A 13,384-nucleotide genomic window follows, 5' to 3' on the forward strand; every position below is an offset into this window, starting at 1 on the left:
AAGAGAGGTCCACCTCAACTGCCCTGGTTATATTTAATTGTGGTAGAAAGGCCAGCATCTTGAAATGAAATGTAAGTTGGGATGATTAGGAGTCATTGGAAAGCTAGTCCTTGGTTTCACTGTGTTTTCCCTCAGCTCAAATTTGAACCAACTCTGGATGATCTTTTATTAAACTCTAATGACGTGGTTTTAAGTTAAAAAAAAAAAAATACAGTGTCAATCTTAACTCTGATAGTATGTATAATTGAGCATAAGATTCTGTATCTGATAACTGTATTAGGTAGTGCTGTGATAATAATTAACAGGAAGCATTCCCCATGTCTTAGGAGTTTACAACTGTACACATTTCACTCATGGGTTTGAGAATTTAGTGGGCTTGAAATCAGATCAGTTGCACAATCAGTGACTCATGGGAAGACAGAGGAGGAAAGAAAGGTGTAATCTTTCGTAATAGAAATAATAGACTAATTGCAGAGCAGATTCGGTGTATAAGGTCTGACGATTAAGTTTGCTAACTCATCCTAGAAAAAGTGCTACATACTTCATTGCTGAATATCATTATGGTCAAAGTACTCCCCTTGGGGAGCTATGCACCAAAGCCATCACCTAGTCCACCCTTCAAAGAAATTTCAAAACTCTTTTTCTGGAATGCTCATCAGAGCTGTCATCGAATTACACTTGATGTCCTGAATGTCATCAAAATGGCTTCCTTTTAATATTTCCTTTATCTTTGGGTAAAGAAAGAAGTCATTGGGGGCCAGATCAGGTGAGTATGGAGGGTGTTCTAGTACGGTTATTTGTTTACTGGCTAAAAACTCCCTCACAGACAGTGCCGTGTGAGCTGGTACATTATCATGATGCAAGAGCCATGAATTGTTGGCGAAAAGTTCAGGTCTTTTTTGTCTTTTTCCCATAGCCTTTTCAGCACTTCCAAATAATAAACTTGGTTAACTGTTTGTGCAGTTGGTACAATTTCACAATGAATAATCCCTGTGACGTTAAAAAAGTTTAGCAATATCATGGCAACAAGTTACACTTAATTGTAAGACCTGTGTTTACCAAGCAACACAGTTTTGAATAGAATACTATTCAAAAGTGTAACATGTTCAGCTAAAAGACACTATTTATTATGGACAATTTATTGAAACATGATATGTACTGGTATCAAAGGGTATAAAATCACCTTCTAGTAAGCAAAACCAGCAAAATCTTAGGTAATTAGTTTTTCTTATTAGTCTTCATACAAATGTATTTACTCATGCTAAATAGAACATTATTGATTTATATTGAGAGACATTATAAGACTCACTGTTGTCTACTATAAGAAATGTGTTTAAGAATGACTTCAAATTCATCATCATGAAGGTGTTTGGAGAAGTATATTTGTTTTAATACTATTAATAGTTAATCTTTCCTTGAATAATTTGTCTGATTTTTATCATTAAACCTTCTAACATTATTTTACTGGTCTGGTCTTCCTATTTACATTGCTGCTAAAAATTTAGAGACAAATTAATATTCCACATCTACAAAATGTTTACAATTTTAATGTATTTCTAATTTAGGCATCTTACTATTTATTTTCTATTATTATTTTTATTTGCTTATTTTCTCTTCTCTTTCAGTTAGTTTTCATTAAACTCTCTTGCTGTGTTTTAAGTATCATTATAAGCTGTCCTAAATCGTTTCTAGATCACCACAGGATATACATCAACGAATGTAAGACATTATGCTCCTTTGGACATCTTGATTGATCTCTCTGGACGAGCTCTCTCGTTTTCACAGCAAGGAAGTTCAGACCTCACTGATTTGTCTAGCTTCTTTGAGGTTTAGTACATGATTAGGAATAGAGTCCAAGTACAATAATTGGGGATCCGCATTAAACTGTGGAGAAAAAGGAACTAGTTAGTTAGTGAGCATCTTAGTCAGCACATTGGAAGTAGTAAGAGCAACACGAGTCAAGCGGTGATACCTGCTCAAGATAAAATTAGATGTTAATCAGGAAAACTAAAACACACAGTTAGGAAACTTGGAATTAAAAGTATATTTTGGCAGATATTACTAGATACCAAAAATTGAACAATTGTGAGGCAGAACTACTCGAAGAGGATTTTTACCATTTTATTGCAGCCCTTACATGTCTGAAGCTGTGAGCAGTTACAAGCTTCTCTTTAAAATGTTCAGATCCAACCAGCCTTCTACATTCTGTTTAATGTGGAGATCAACCCTTGTATAGGATTCTGAACAATTCAAAACTTGTCCCTAAGAAACTTTTTAAGCAACAACCATTCTGCATCTGTGAGTAGGTTAAATGGCTCCTCTCTGAAGGGAGATTAGGACCCAAGACCCGTATATTTCTTAACAGTCAGTTCTGCTCTCTGACTATTAGATGTCTTTTTCAATGTATTGCAGAGGCAGTCTGTGTAACAGGCATACTTCAGAGATCTCAAACATGGGAAAGGTGTCATCTTCCCCAGTTCATGTCAATTTCCATCAGGAAAAGCTGACAGAATGCTACTCATCGTATAACTGGGTACAGTAATTCACTGCTCTGAGCTTTTCTTTTAAATGCCTACCTCTGAGCATCTGTCACCGAAACTTCTCTTGGATTTAAGCAAAGAAGCCCTTGTTCCCTTCTATTTAAATACACAGGAAATCAGCATTAGTCAAATAAATATTAAACAGAGGCTGAAGATCAAGCATTATCAGCACACCTACTAATTTGTATCATTTTTTAACATTTTTTTAAATTTTAGTTTTACACTTTCTACAAATTTTTAAAGGAAGTAATGAGTAAAATATTTTAACATAGAGAATTGCTCTACATTTCTGTACACCTTGCAAAGGTGTGTAAGCTGAACTCCTAAGTAATAGGTACCACTGTCTTCCAGAAGCCTAGTGCTGTAGTCATTTTATCACAAGCACCTTAAGTGACACTGAAGAGTGTGAAGGTGTGACCAAGCCTTCTACACTACAGCATATGAACATTTGTGTTGCCTTTTAAACATTTCCTAACCAGAGGAATACATTTGGAATAGCCTGGGATTCCAGATTGTGGTGATAAAGCAAAGCTGTAGAATTTAATTTTTCGTGATGTTGTAAACTTTAAAGAGACATTATAATGTGTTTTATTAACTTTTGGATGCATTGTTAATGCCAAGATTTTTAACTGTATGAATAACGCTTAATACTTTTGCTATCTCATATGGATAAATGCACAAATAGCTTCTGTGAGCATCACTTTTCCTAATCAGTCACATAACTACTCTGCAATATAATGTAGAGGTCAGGAGGACAAATCTGGCACTCAGACTTCTCTGGTTAAAAATTAAGTTTTGTCATTTATTGGCTGTGGGATCTTAGGGAAATAACACAACCTCTCTGTTTCTCAATTTTCACATTGGTAATATGATAATAAAGATAGTGCTGATTGGGTAGGTGTAGAGATTAAATAAGTTAATGAACTTTTTTTTTTTTTTTTTTTTTTCAAAAGGAAAAGTCTAAATACCAGTAAAATCAGAGTCGTATTTATAATTTGGGGGCTAAAATTTGGGACTAAGTATAAAACTGGTACAAAATTCAGCTGAAAGTTTCTCAAAATATGTCAAAGATTGTCTAAGGAATTCTGGGAAGATGGTGAATTAGGTATCACCAGGAATCTATCTCCCCGTCTAGCCAATACTTGCCATGGGAGAACCTGTCTGATGTAACTACTTTAGAACTCTGGAGTCTGTTGAAGGTTTGCAACATTCAGGGGAAGACTTGGACAATAAATATTGGTTTATTTCAGTCAACTTCAGCTCTTAGTACAGTAGCAGCTATCCATCCAGCATCCCTAACCATGTGGCAGGCAGCTGTGCACATGTTCCTAGAGAAGCTTTCATACAGCTTGTGAGAGAGAGGGTGGATGAAAAGAACCATTCTCCAAATATTGGGAATCTCTTCTCTGAATGCTGATTGTTGTTTCTAATCACATAGGTGCAGACAAAGATGGGGCCAGCCATTGTTGTTGTGCCGCCTCCCACTATTACAAGCCCTTCCCCCTCTGACTGAAGTGACTTCCAGGAGATTTAAAGGTCTGGGGCCCTCTTTCTCCCCTCTTCATTTTCCCCCAATTTTCCCTTTCAGGAAGCAGGCATTAAAGACTAGAAGATTAAAACAAACAAACAAACAAAAAACAACAGTATATGCAGGGAAAATTAGAAAGTAACCATGAATGCCAGAGAAAAGACAAAGAAAAGACCCAAGAAGACTATAGGTATATATCTAAGACTGATCCTCAGCACAGAAACAGCCTACAGCAATTAAAAAGAAGTAAAACAAAAAATAAAAGCACTAACAAGAAAAGAAAACCCTGGGAAGGATCAGAATCTGATTTCCAGAGTTACCACATTAGTACGTTGAAATGTTCACTGTTCGACAAAACAAACCAAAACAAAAAACAAAACAAACAAACAAACAAGCAAACATAAGGCATACAAAGAAACAAGAAAGTATGGCCTAGTCAAAGGGAAAAAAGAAATCAAGGAAACTGTCCCCGGAAAGACCTAATATCATATATACGAGAGACAAATATTTAAAGATTACTGTCTTAAAGATGCTCAGATAACTCGTGGAAGACATAGAGAAAGTCAAGGAAATTATGAACAAAATGGAAATATCAATAAATTGATTAAAAAACTAAAATGAAACCAAAAATAATTTCTGGAGCTGAAAAGTACAATAACAAAATTTTGACTAGAGTGATAAAAAACAGAGCAGACAGAAGAAATAATCAGCAAATGTGAAGATAGGATAATGGACATTATAAAATCTGAGGCACATAAAGATAAAAAAAAAAAAGACTGAAGAAGAGTGAACAGAGACTAAGGCACCTGTAGGACATCATCTAGCAGACTGACATTTGAATCATGAGAAACCCAGAAGGAGAATGGAGAAGGAGCAGACCCAGTAGAGCTATTTGGAAAATAGCAACATCGTTCTTCATATTACAGGTCATTTTTTTGTAATACAAATTACCAAACTTTTGAAAAACTAAATCAGAACATGTCAATGACTGAATCACATAGCTTATGGTATCTTCATATTAAGGAAGAATTGATAGATCTTTCCCCTTATTTAAATATTCTAACATGTTGTATATATGACATGAATATTTCATTAGATAGATAGTGTCAAGTGGATAAAATGAAGGTACCTGAGTTACATTCATTATATTGTTATAAATTTTAAATAAGATGATGTATATTAAACTCTAGGAAAAATAAATAAGCTATAATAACATTATCAGTGATCATAATGACAATGAAATTTAGAGCAAGGAGCTAAGCCATAACTGGAAAAACGAGAAAATGCATAAGATCCAGAGACAGAATGCCAGAGGGGCTAGCTACTTCATCTCTGGATGTTTCTGAGGCATCCTTGATAATTCCTATCTGTTTTATTTGCACAGAGATCTGTTCTGGAGAAAACTGTTAATGTTATTCTAGAGAAGTCAACTTATCAGAGAGTTCTAAGCTCAGAACTGCAGTACATCTTGAGGACAAAGACAATGTGGGATAGACAGGTATGTGCCTCCCTTCAACAGTATGGAAGGTCTGTTTTCTACTTCTTTGTTTTCAGTTGTTGTTTTTTGTTGTTGTTTAGCAAATTATTTCAAGCTTATCTTTGAGCTTTCTGCAGCAGGATGAGATTAATATTTTATTTATGTGTTTATTTTTTGGTCCCATTCTCCACCCCATCTCCTTTGGCAACCATCAGCTTGTTCTCTACATCTATGATTCTGTTTCAGTTGTTTTGTTTTTTTAGATTCCACACATAAGTGAAATCATATGGTATTTGTCTTTCTCTGTCGGACTTTTTTCACTAAACATGATACCCTCTAGGTCCATCCATGTTTTCGCAAACGGCAAGATTTCATTCTTTTTTTTATTGCTGAATAATATCTCATTGTATATATATGTCCATTCATTGATGGACATCGAGGTTACTTCCATATTTTCACTATTAGCAATGCTGAACATAGGGGTGGGTCAATATATCTTTTTGAATTAGTGTTTCTGTTTTCTTCAGATGAATACCCAGAAGGGGAAATTGCTGAATTGTATGGCAGCTCTATTTTTAATTTTTTGAAGAACCTCCATACTGTTTTCCGTAGTAGCTGCACCCACCACCAATGTACAAGGGTTGCCTTTCGCCACATCCTTGCCACTTGTTTGTTGATTTATTTGATGATAGCCATTCTGACAGGTGTGAGGTGATATCTCTTTGTGGTTTTAATGTGCATTTCCCTAATGATTTGTGAAGGTGAGCATTTTTTCATATGTCTATTGGCCATCTCTATGTCTTCTTTGCAGAAATGTCTATTCATGACCTCTACCAATTTTTTAATTGGATTGTTTGTGTTTTTGGTGTTAAGTTCTGTGAGTCCCATATATATTTTGGATATTAAGCCCTTATCAGATGTGTCATTCATTAGATTGTCTTCTCATTTTTTTCATAGTTTCCTTCGCTGTGGAAAACCTTCTTAGTTTAATGTAGTCTCATTTATTTATTTATTTATTTATTTATTTATTTATTTATTTTTGCCCTTGTCCAAGGAGACATAATAAAAAATATATTGCCAAGAGTGATGTCAAATAGTTTACTGCCTGTGTTTTCTTCTAGGTGTTTTATGATTTCAGGTCCTACATTTAAGTTTTTAATCCATTTTGGGTTCATTTTTGTACATGTTTTAAAAAAGTGGTCCTATTTCATTCTTGCATGTATCAGGCCAGTTTTCTCAACACCATTTATTGAAGAGACTGTCTTCACCCCATTGTAACTCCTTGCCTCCTTTGTTATAAATTAATTGATCATATAAGCAGGGATTTATTTCTGGGCTCTCTAGTCTATTGATATTAGGTTGGTGCAAAAGTAATTGCAGTTTAGAAGTTTAAAAAAAAAAAAATTGCAAAACCCGCAATTACTTTTGCACCAACCTAATATATATGTCTGTTTTTATGTCAGTAACATACTCTTGATTATCGTAGCTTTGTAGTATAGTTTGATATCAGGGAGTGCGATACCTCCCACTTTATTCTTTCTCAAGATTTCTTTGGCTTTTTAGAGTCTTTTGTGGTTTTATATAAATTTTAGGATCAGTTATTCTAGTTAGGAGAAGAATCCCATTGGTATTTCAATAGGGATTCCATTGAATCTGTATGTTGCTTTGTGTACTAAGGACATTTTAATAATAGCAATCCTTTTAATCCATGAGCACAGTATATCTTTTAATTTAGTTGTATCTTCTTTAATTTCTTTTTGTTGTCAGAGTACAGCGTCACCTCTGGTTAAGTTTATTCCTAGGTGTGTTATGCTTTCTGATGCAATTGTAAGTGGGATGGTTTTCTTAACTTCTCCTTCAGATTGTTCATTATTAGTTTACAGAAACAACAGATTTCTGCATATTGATTCTGTATCCTGTGACTTTACTGAATGTATTTACTTATTTGTTCTATCAGGTTTTTGGTGGAGTCTTTTGGAATTTTCTATGCATAGTGTCATGTCATCTACAAATAATGAGAGTTTTACTACTTACTTTCTGATTAGGAGGCGTTTTTATGTCTTTTTTTTTTTTTTTTTTTTTTTTGTCTGCTAGCTGTGGCTAGGGCTTCCAATACTACATTGAGTAGAAGTAGCGATAGTGTGCATCCTTGTCTTGTTCTGATCTTGGAGTAAAGGCTTTCAGGTTTACATGATTGTGTATTAGTTGTGGTTTTGTTATATATGGACTTTAGTATGTTGAGATATGTCCCTTTTATACCCACATTGCTGAGAGTTTATCCTAAAAGATTTTGTCAAATGTTTTTATGCATCTTTTGAGATGATTATATGTTTTTTTACCCTTTATTTTGTTAATGTGATGTATTATATTGATTGATGGATGTTGAACCATTCTTGCATTCCTGGGATTAATCCCTCTTTATCATGGTATATCATCCTTTAAATGTATTGTTGAATTTGGTTTGGTAATATTTTGCTGAGAAATGTTTATCTATGTTCGTCAAAGATATTGGCCTGTAATTTTCTTCTTTGTAAAGTCTTTTTTCTGGTTTTGGAATCATGGTAATGCTGGCTTCATAAAATGCGTTTGGAAGCTTCCTTCCTCTTCCAATTTTTAAAAATATTTTAAGAAGGATAATTATTAATTCTTCTTTGAATGTTTGGTAGAATTTACCTGTGAAGCTATCTGGTCCTGGACTTTTGCTTTTTGACATTTTTGATTCCTGCTTAAATTTCATTGCTAGTAATTGGTCTGCATTTAGAAATACATCCAGTTCTTCTAGATTGTTTAATTTGTTGGCAAATAATTGTTCATAGAATTCTTTCATGATTCTTTGTATTTCTGTGGTGTCAGTTGTAACTTACTTCTCTAATTCTTGTAGGTGTAGAGATAGATTGTTTATTTGGGATTTTTCTTGTTTTGTGAGGTAGGCCTGTATAGCTATCAACTTCCCTCTTAGAGCTGCTTTTACTACATCCCATACTTTTTGAAAAGTTGCTTTTTCATTTTTATTTGTTTCAAAAGTTTTTTATTTCATATTTGATTTTCTCTTTGTTCCATTTGTTGTTTAGTAGCATGTTGTTTAGTATCACATATTAGTGTTTTTTCCAGTTTTCTTCCTGTAGTTGACTTCTAATTTCATGTCATTGGAGTCAGAAAAGATGTTTGATATTATTTCAATCTTCTTGAATTTATTGAAGCTTATTTTGTGGCCTAATATGTGACCTGTCCTACAGAATGTTCTCTGTGCATTTGAAAACAACAACACAACAACAAATCTCTCTATGCATAGTGTCATGTCACATATATATATATATATATAGCGAGAGAGAGAGAGAGAGAGAAAGCGTTTTTTGGATAAAATATTCCACAAAACGTCTACTAAGTAGCTCTGCTCTAACGTGACATCCAATGCATTATTTTTTCTTCTGGATGATCTATCCATTGACGCAAGTGGGGTGTTAAAATCTCCTACTATTATTGTGTTACCGTGAATTTCTCCCATTAATAAAGTCCATTAATAACTGCCTTATATATTTAGGTGCTCCTATATTAGGTGCATCAATATTTATGATTGCTATTTTTCAGGGTGCCTATTTGGGCAATGTATGAATTGGGTGGCTTTGGTGGAAACAGGTATTTGCTTATTTGACACTTGTCAAAATGTTTGGTGTGATCAGATGACAAAAGAGAAAGAAAGGAGAAATGGATTTAAATTAAAAATACATTCTTAAGACAGGAAATTCTTGGAGTACATACTGAATTCCACTTATGCTTTCTGAGAAAAAGAAGTACTAGCAAGCTAATTTACTATTCTTAAACATTCAACACTTAGGAAGATAGAATTGTTTAATTTTTCTTTCTGATTTCTAAATCAAGTACTATATTCAAAAAAATGTGCAGATCATAGACACAAGAAAATAGGACTCAAAGAAAAGCCTGCTTTTGAAAGTGATGTTTCTTAAGTAGGTTTAAAAATACCCAAGTGAATTTACAAGGAAATGAAAGCTTTTTTCTTCTGATGCTTTTGCCATTTAGAAATAAGATGTACACTCTGATAAAAACATAAACTTTATTTTTTATTTTAAATTAAATTAGTCACATTGCAAACACTGACCATGAGGTAGACACCAAAGGGTATATGAATTAGTTTAGACACAGGTTTTAATCTCTTTAACTAACTAGCTATGCTGCTTATGGTAAGTTAATTGAACTCTCTGATAATGTGTGTTCTACATTCATAAAATGGGATATTATTACCTTTGTTGCTTAATATTTAATTAGGTACCATATGAAGCCTGGCATATATTAGAAACTGTTGAAGCTGGTTAGTTAATGATGGTCACACACACACACACACACACACACAAAAAAAAAAAACACTCATAAACAAGCTTGATTAGAAATGATTGATTTATTGATGATAATCCAAGAGCCATGAAGTTTTAAAAAGCTGTATAATTGGATACCAACCATGAAAACATTTCTGTAACTCCATTTATAAAGGCGAAACTCATCCTTGATGTCTTATATACATAGCCAATACATCTCACACTTCCACTTTTTTAGCTAGTTTGAAAGGTTTCTATCATGTACCAAGTTCAAAAAAAATTGTTTTAAAAGACTGTGAATTAAACTTTCTCATGAGATTTCAATTACACCATTGGATCAGAGGCTAAAAAAAAAAAAAAAAGTTCGATAGATAAACACTGATATTAGCGCAAACCCCAAATAACCTCATGTTTCTATTTTCCATTCTTCATTGTATCTGTCCTGGAATATTTTCCATTAGAGAGAATAAGAGAATGTGGTGATTATCAAAGCAGCATCTTCCATATTCGAATAGATCTGGTAATTTTATTTTTCTTCCTCGTTTCTTTCCTAATCTACTTCAAAAATAATTCATTTAACAGATATTTATTAGATAAATCCTGTATGCCAGGTACCATGGTATGCTCTAAAATTATGTGGAGAATAAGAAAATGAATTGGAGAACCTGCTGAAGCAAATACACACTAACATTTTAGTATATGTGTGCTGAGTGTTAGAAATAGTTACACCACTCCTATTTATCAGATGAATCAGTTAAAATTGAAAGTCATTAAATATTTAATGGATTCATCCATGGTTTCTGAAATTTATTGATTCAAGTGTTAAATACAGTTAACAGCAAATTGCTATTTTCCTTTTTATTTGTTAATGATAACAATAGTGTAGATAAGATAATTTACATTGTCTTTAAAGTTGTTTTATTCAAAGTCCTCATTTTAGTGCTTATAGACATTCCCACACAGGATAGTATATGAGATAAAATGTCATTATACTTCTCCACCCATACTAATCATATTATTTTTTTATATAACTAAAAGAAAATAATGCAAAAATATCACTAGTCATCTTTATTTCCTAGCAATGCATTCAGTGTTCTGATTCTGCCAATAGAGAGATAAAGTGCTTTAGTGTTGATTTGTAACTTACGTGGCTCTTTTTTTTTTTTTTTTTTCTACTCTATCTCCATATACCACCAGATGTGCTTGCTGACAGCAGGACATCCATAAATAAAAAAATGTCTAGACATGAAGCAGGGCTATGAATCTAAGCAAGCTCTGTCCAATTGTGTACTTGGGTCTGATTACAGAATGAATAGTTGAGCTTGCATAGAAACAGCACAGTAGCACTTTATAAAATGGCACTCCTTGAACCTTCTTAATTTAGCAAAGAGGTGATCTATTATCCTTCTCTTGAGAACATATTTTTATGTTGGATTTAACTTACATAACTGGCAGGCAATAATGCTAATTTCATTGTCTTACCCAAATGGGTTGTTTTTCAAATGGTTATATACTGTTTTAAACCTTGGTGTGTAGTTAGTATAGAACTCAGGTGGCATACTCTAACATAAATAATATGTCAAATATATGGATATATACACATAAATATAAGCTCAGTATGAACTGCCTACAAATAGCATACATATTTCAAGGTGAGTATGTATGTATATATTTTCTTGGCAGATTTCAGGTTATAATGCATAGAGCTACAATGCAAAGAGTTAACCAATGCAGAAAATATTTTTGACTCAGTTCAGTAGGGCATACTTAAAGGCTAGCATTCATTGTACATTGACTCCAAATACATAGTGATGATCAGTATCTCACTGGTTTGTAAGAAGATATTTTTCATAACCCATCATGGTTTAATCCAGGAAATTCAAATGATTTTACGAGGATAATCACAAGGAGATGACACCATCAGGCAAGAAAATAAATCTTGTTAGAGAGTACATTGGATACATCATGCCTCTTATCCCTAAATACTAAGATGTGTATTTCCTTATAAACAAGGACAAGGGCATTCTTTTATCAAACCACAGTACAATGATCAAGTCAAAAATTTAATATTGATCAAATGTTATCCATGATTCATACCTAACTCAACAATTTCCTTTGTTGGTTTTGTTCTTCCTCTGGTCCAGGATCCAATAGAAAATTGTTCATTAAATATAGTTGCGATGTCTCTTTACTACTTTTAATTTGGAAGTCTCTCAGGCTTTCTTTCTTTTTTTTGCTTGAAATAGATAGTTTTGAAAAGCAGACTGTCCTCCATTATATGTTTGTTGTGTACTTTCTCAGGATTTGAGTCAAGTTATGCACTTTAGGGGAGGAATACAACAGACACAACTGTTGTATTATTCTCAGTGTTGTTGATGTTAACTCTGATCACTTGGTTAAGGAGTGTCTCTCAGGTTTCTCTACTATGAATTTGCTGTTTTTCCTTTTACAACTAATAAGTATTTGGGGGTGAAATTTTTTAAGGTTACATAAATATCTTCATCAAATTATTAATTTTAGTATTGATGGATGATTTTCTAACTCTGTCATTTCATCTGTATTTTTAAATTGCCATTCAAATTTAAGGAAGAGTTTCCCTTCAAGTGGATTTTTCTTTCTTTAATTTATTAACATCAGTATGAATTCATATTGTTCTATGTTATTCAGTGCATTATAATCCATTATTATTTTTATTTTGTTGTTCAAAAATTTCCAGGTTAAACCTGTGAAACCCCCTTCAACACAGCAACTATGTCCTTGTCATTCTTTAAACACTTTCAGGCACAATGAGATTAATATATTCCAGGATCATCTCACATTCTTCTTGCCTCAGGATTGGATTTAGCCTTTACTCTAAGGAACATTGGTCCCTTTGATTGTGAAATGAGATTTTGATAGTAAGATCTGAGTGCTGGAAATTCTTTGCTATTGGCTATTGGAGTGCCATTGCTTCAAGGTCCTCTCATTGGAGACAGCCAAGAAATATGGATGTGATAGATATTCTCACTCTTTACAGATTCATTCTCTTTCCCTCTTTCTCTACCTGTCCTTCTCTTCTCCCTCCTTCCTTCCAGTATAATTAACAAACAAACAAACAAACAAACAAACAAACAAACTCAATGCACTCTCATCTTCTCTACCCATTTTTTTAACTTTTCCAAAAGGGAGAGTCCTGGCTCCCCAATCATCACTACTCTCATTCATTCATGGAGTTAGGCCTCAAATATAATTGTAGTAATAGATTCAGAATTTCTAACTAATAGCACTGAGAAAAGCAAACCTACTAACGAGTTCAATATTTGTTTACATTTTTTCTTTGTAAGGTAAAATTTGCATATAGAAAATGCATAAATATTAAAGTGAATAATTTGATGAGTTTTTAATATATCTTACTCATGTTACCCACATCACTATCAAGATACAAAAGATTTTTATCACCCCAGAAATTGCTCTTATGCCCTCATTTTATAAACACTGTAATTCTCAAAATTTAAGCAGTGTTTGGGAT

This window comes from Rhinolophus sinicus, linkage group LG01 (genome assembly GCF_036562045.2).
Source record: "Rhinolophus sinicus isolate RSC01 linkage group LG01, ASM3656204v1, whole genome shotgun sequence".
Classification (NCBI taxonomy): domain Eukaryota; kingdom Metazoa; phylum Chordata; class Mammalia; order Chiroptera; family Rhinolophidae; genus Rhinolophus; species Rhinolophus sinicus.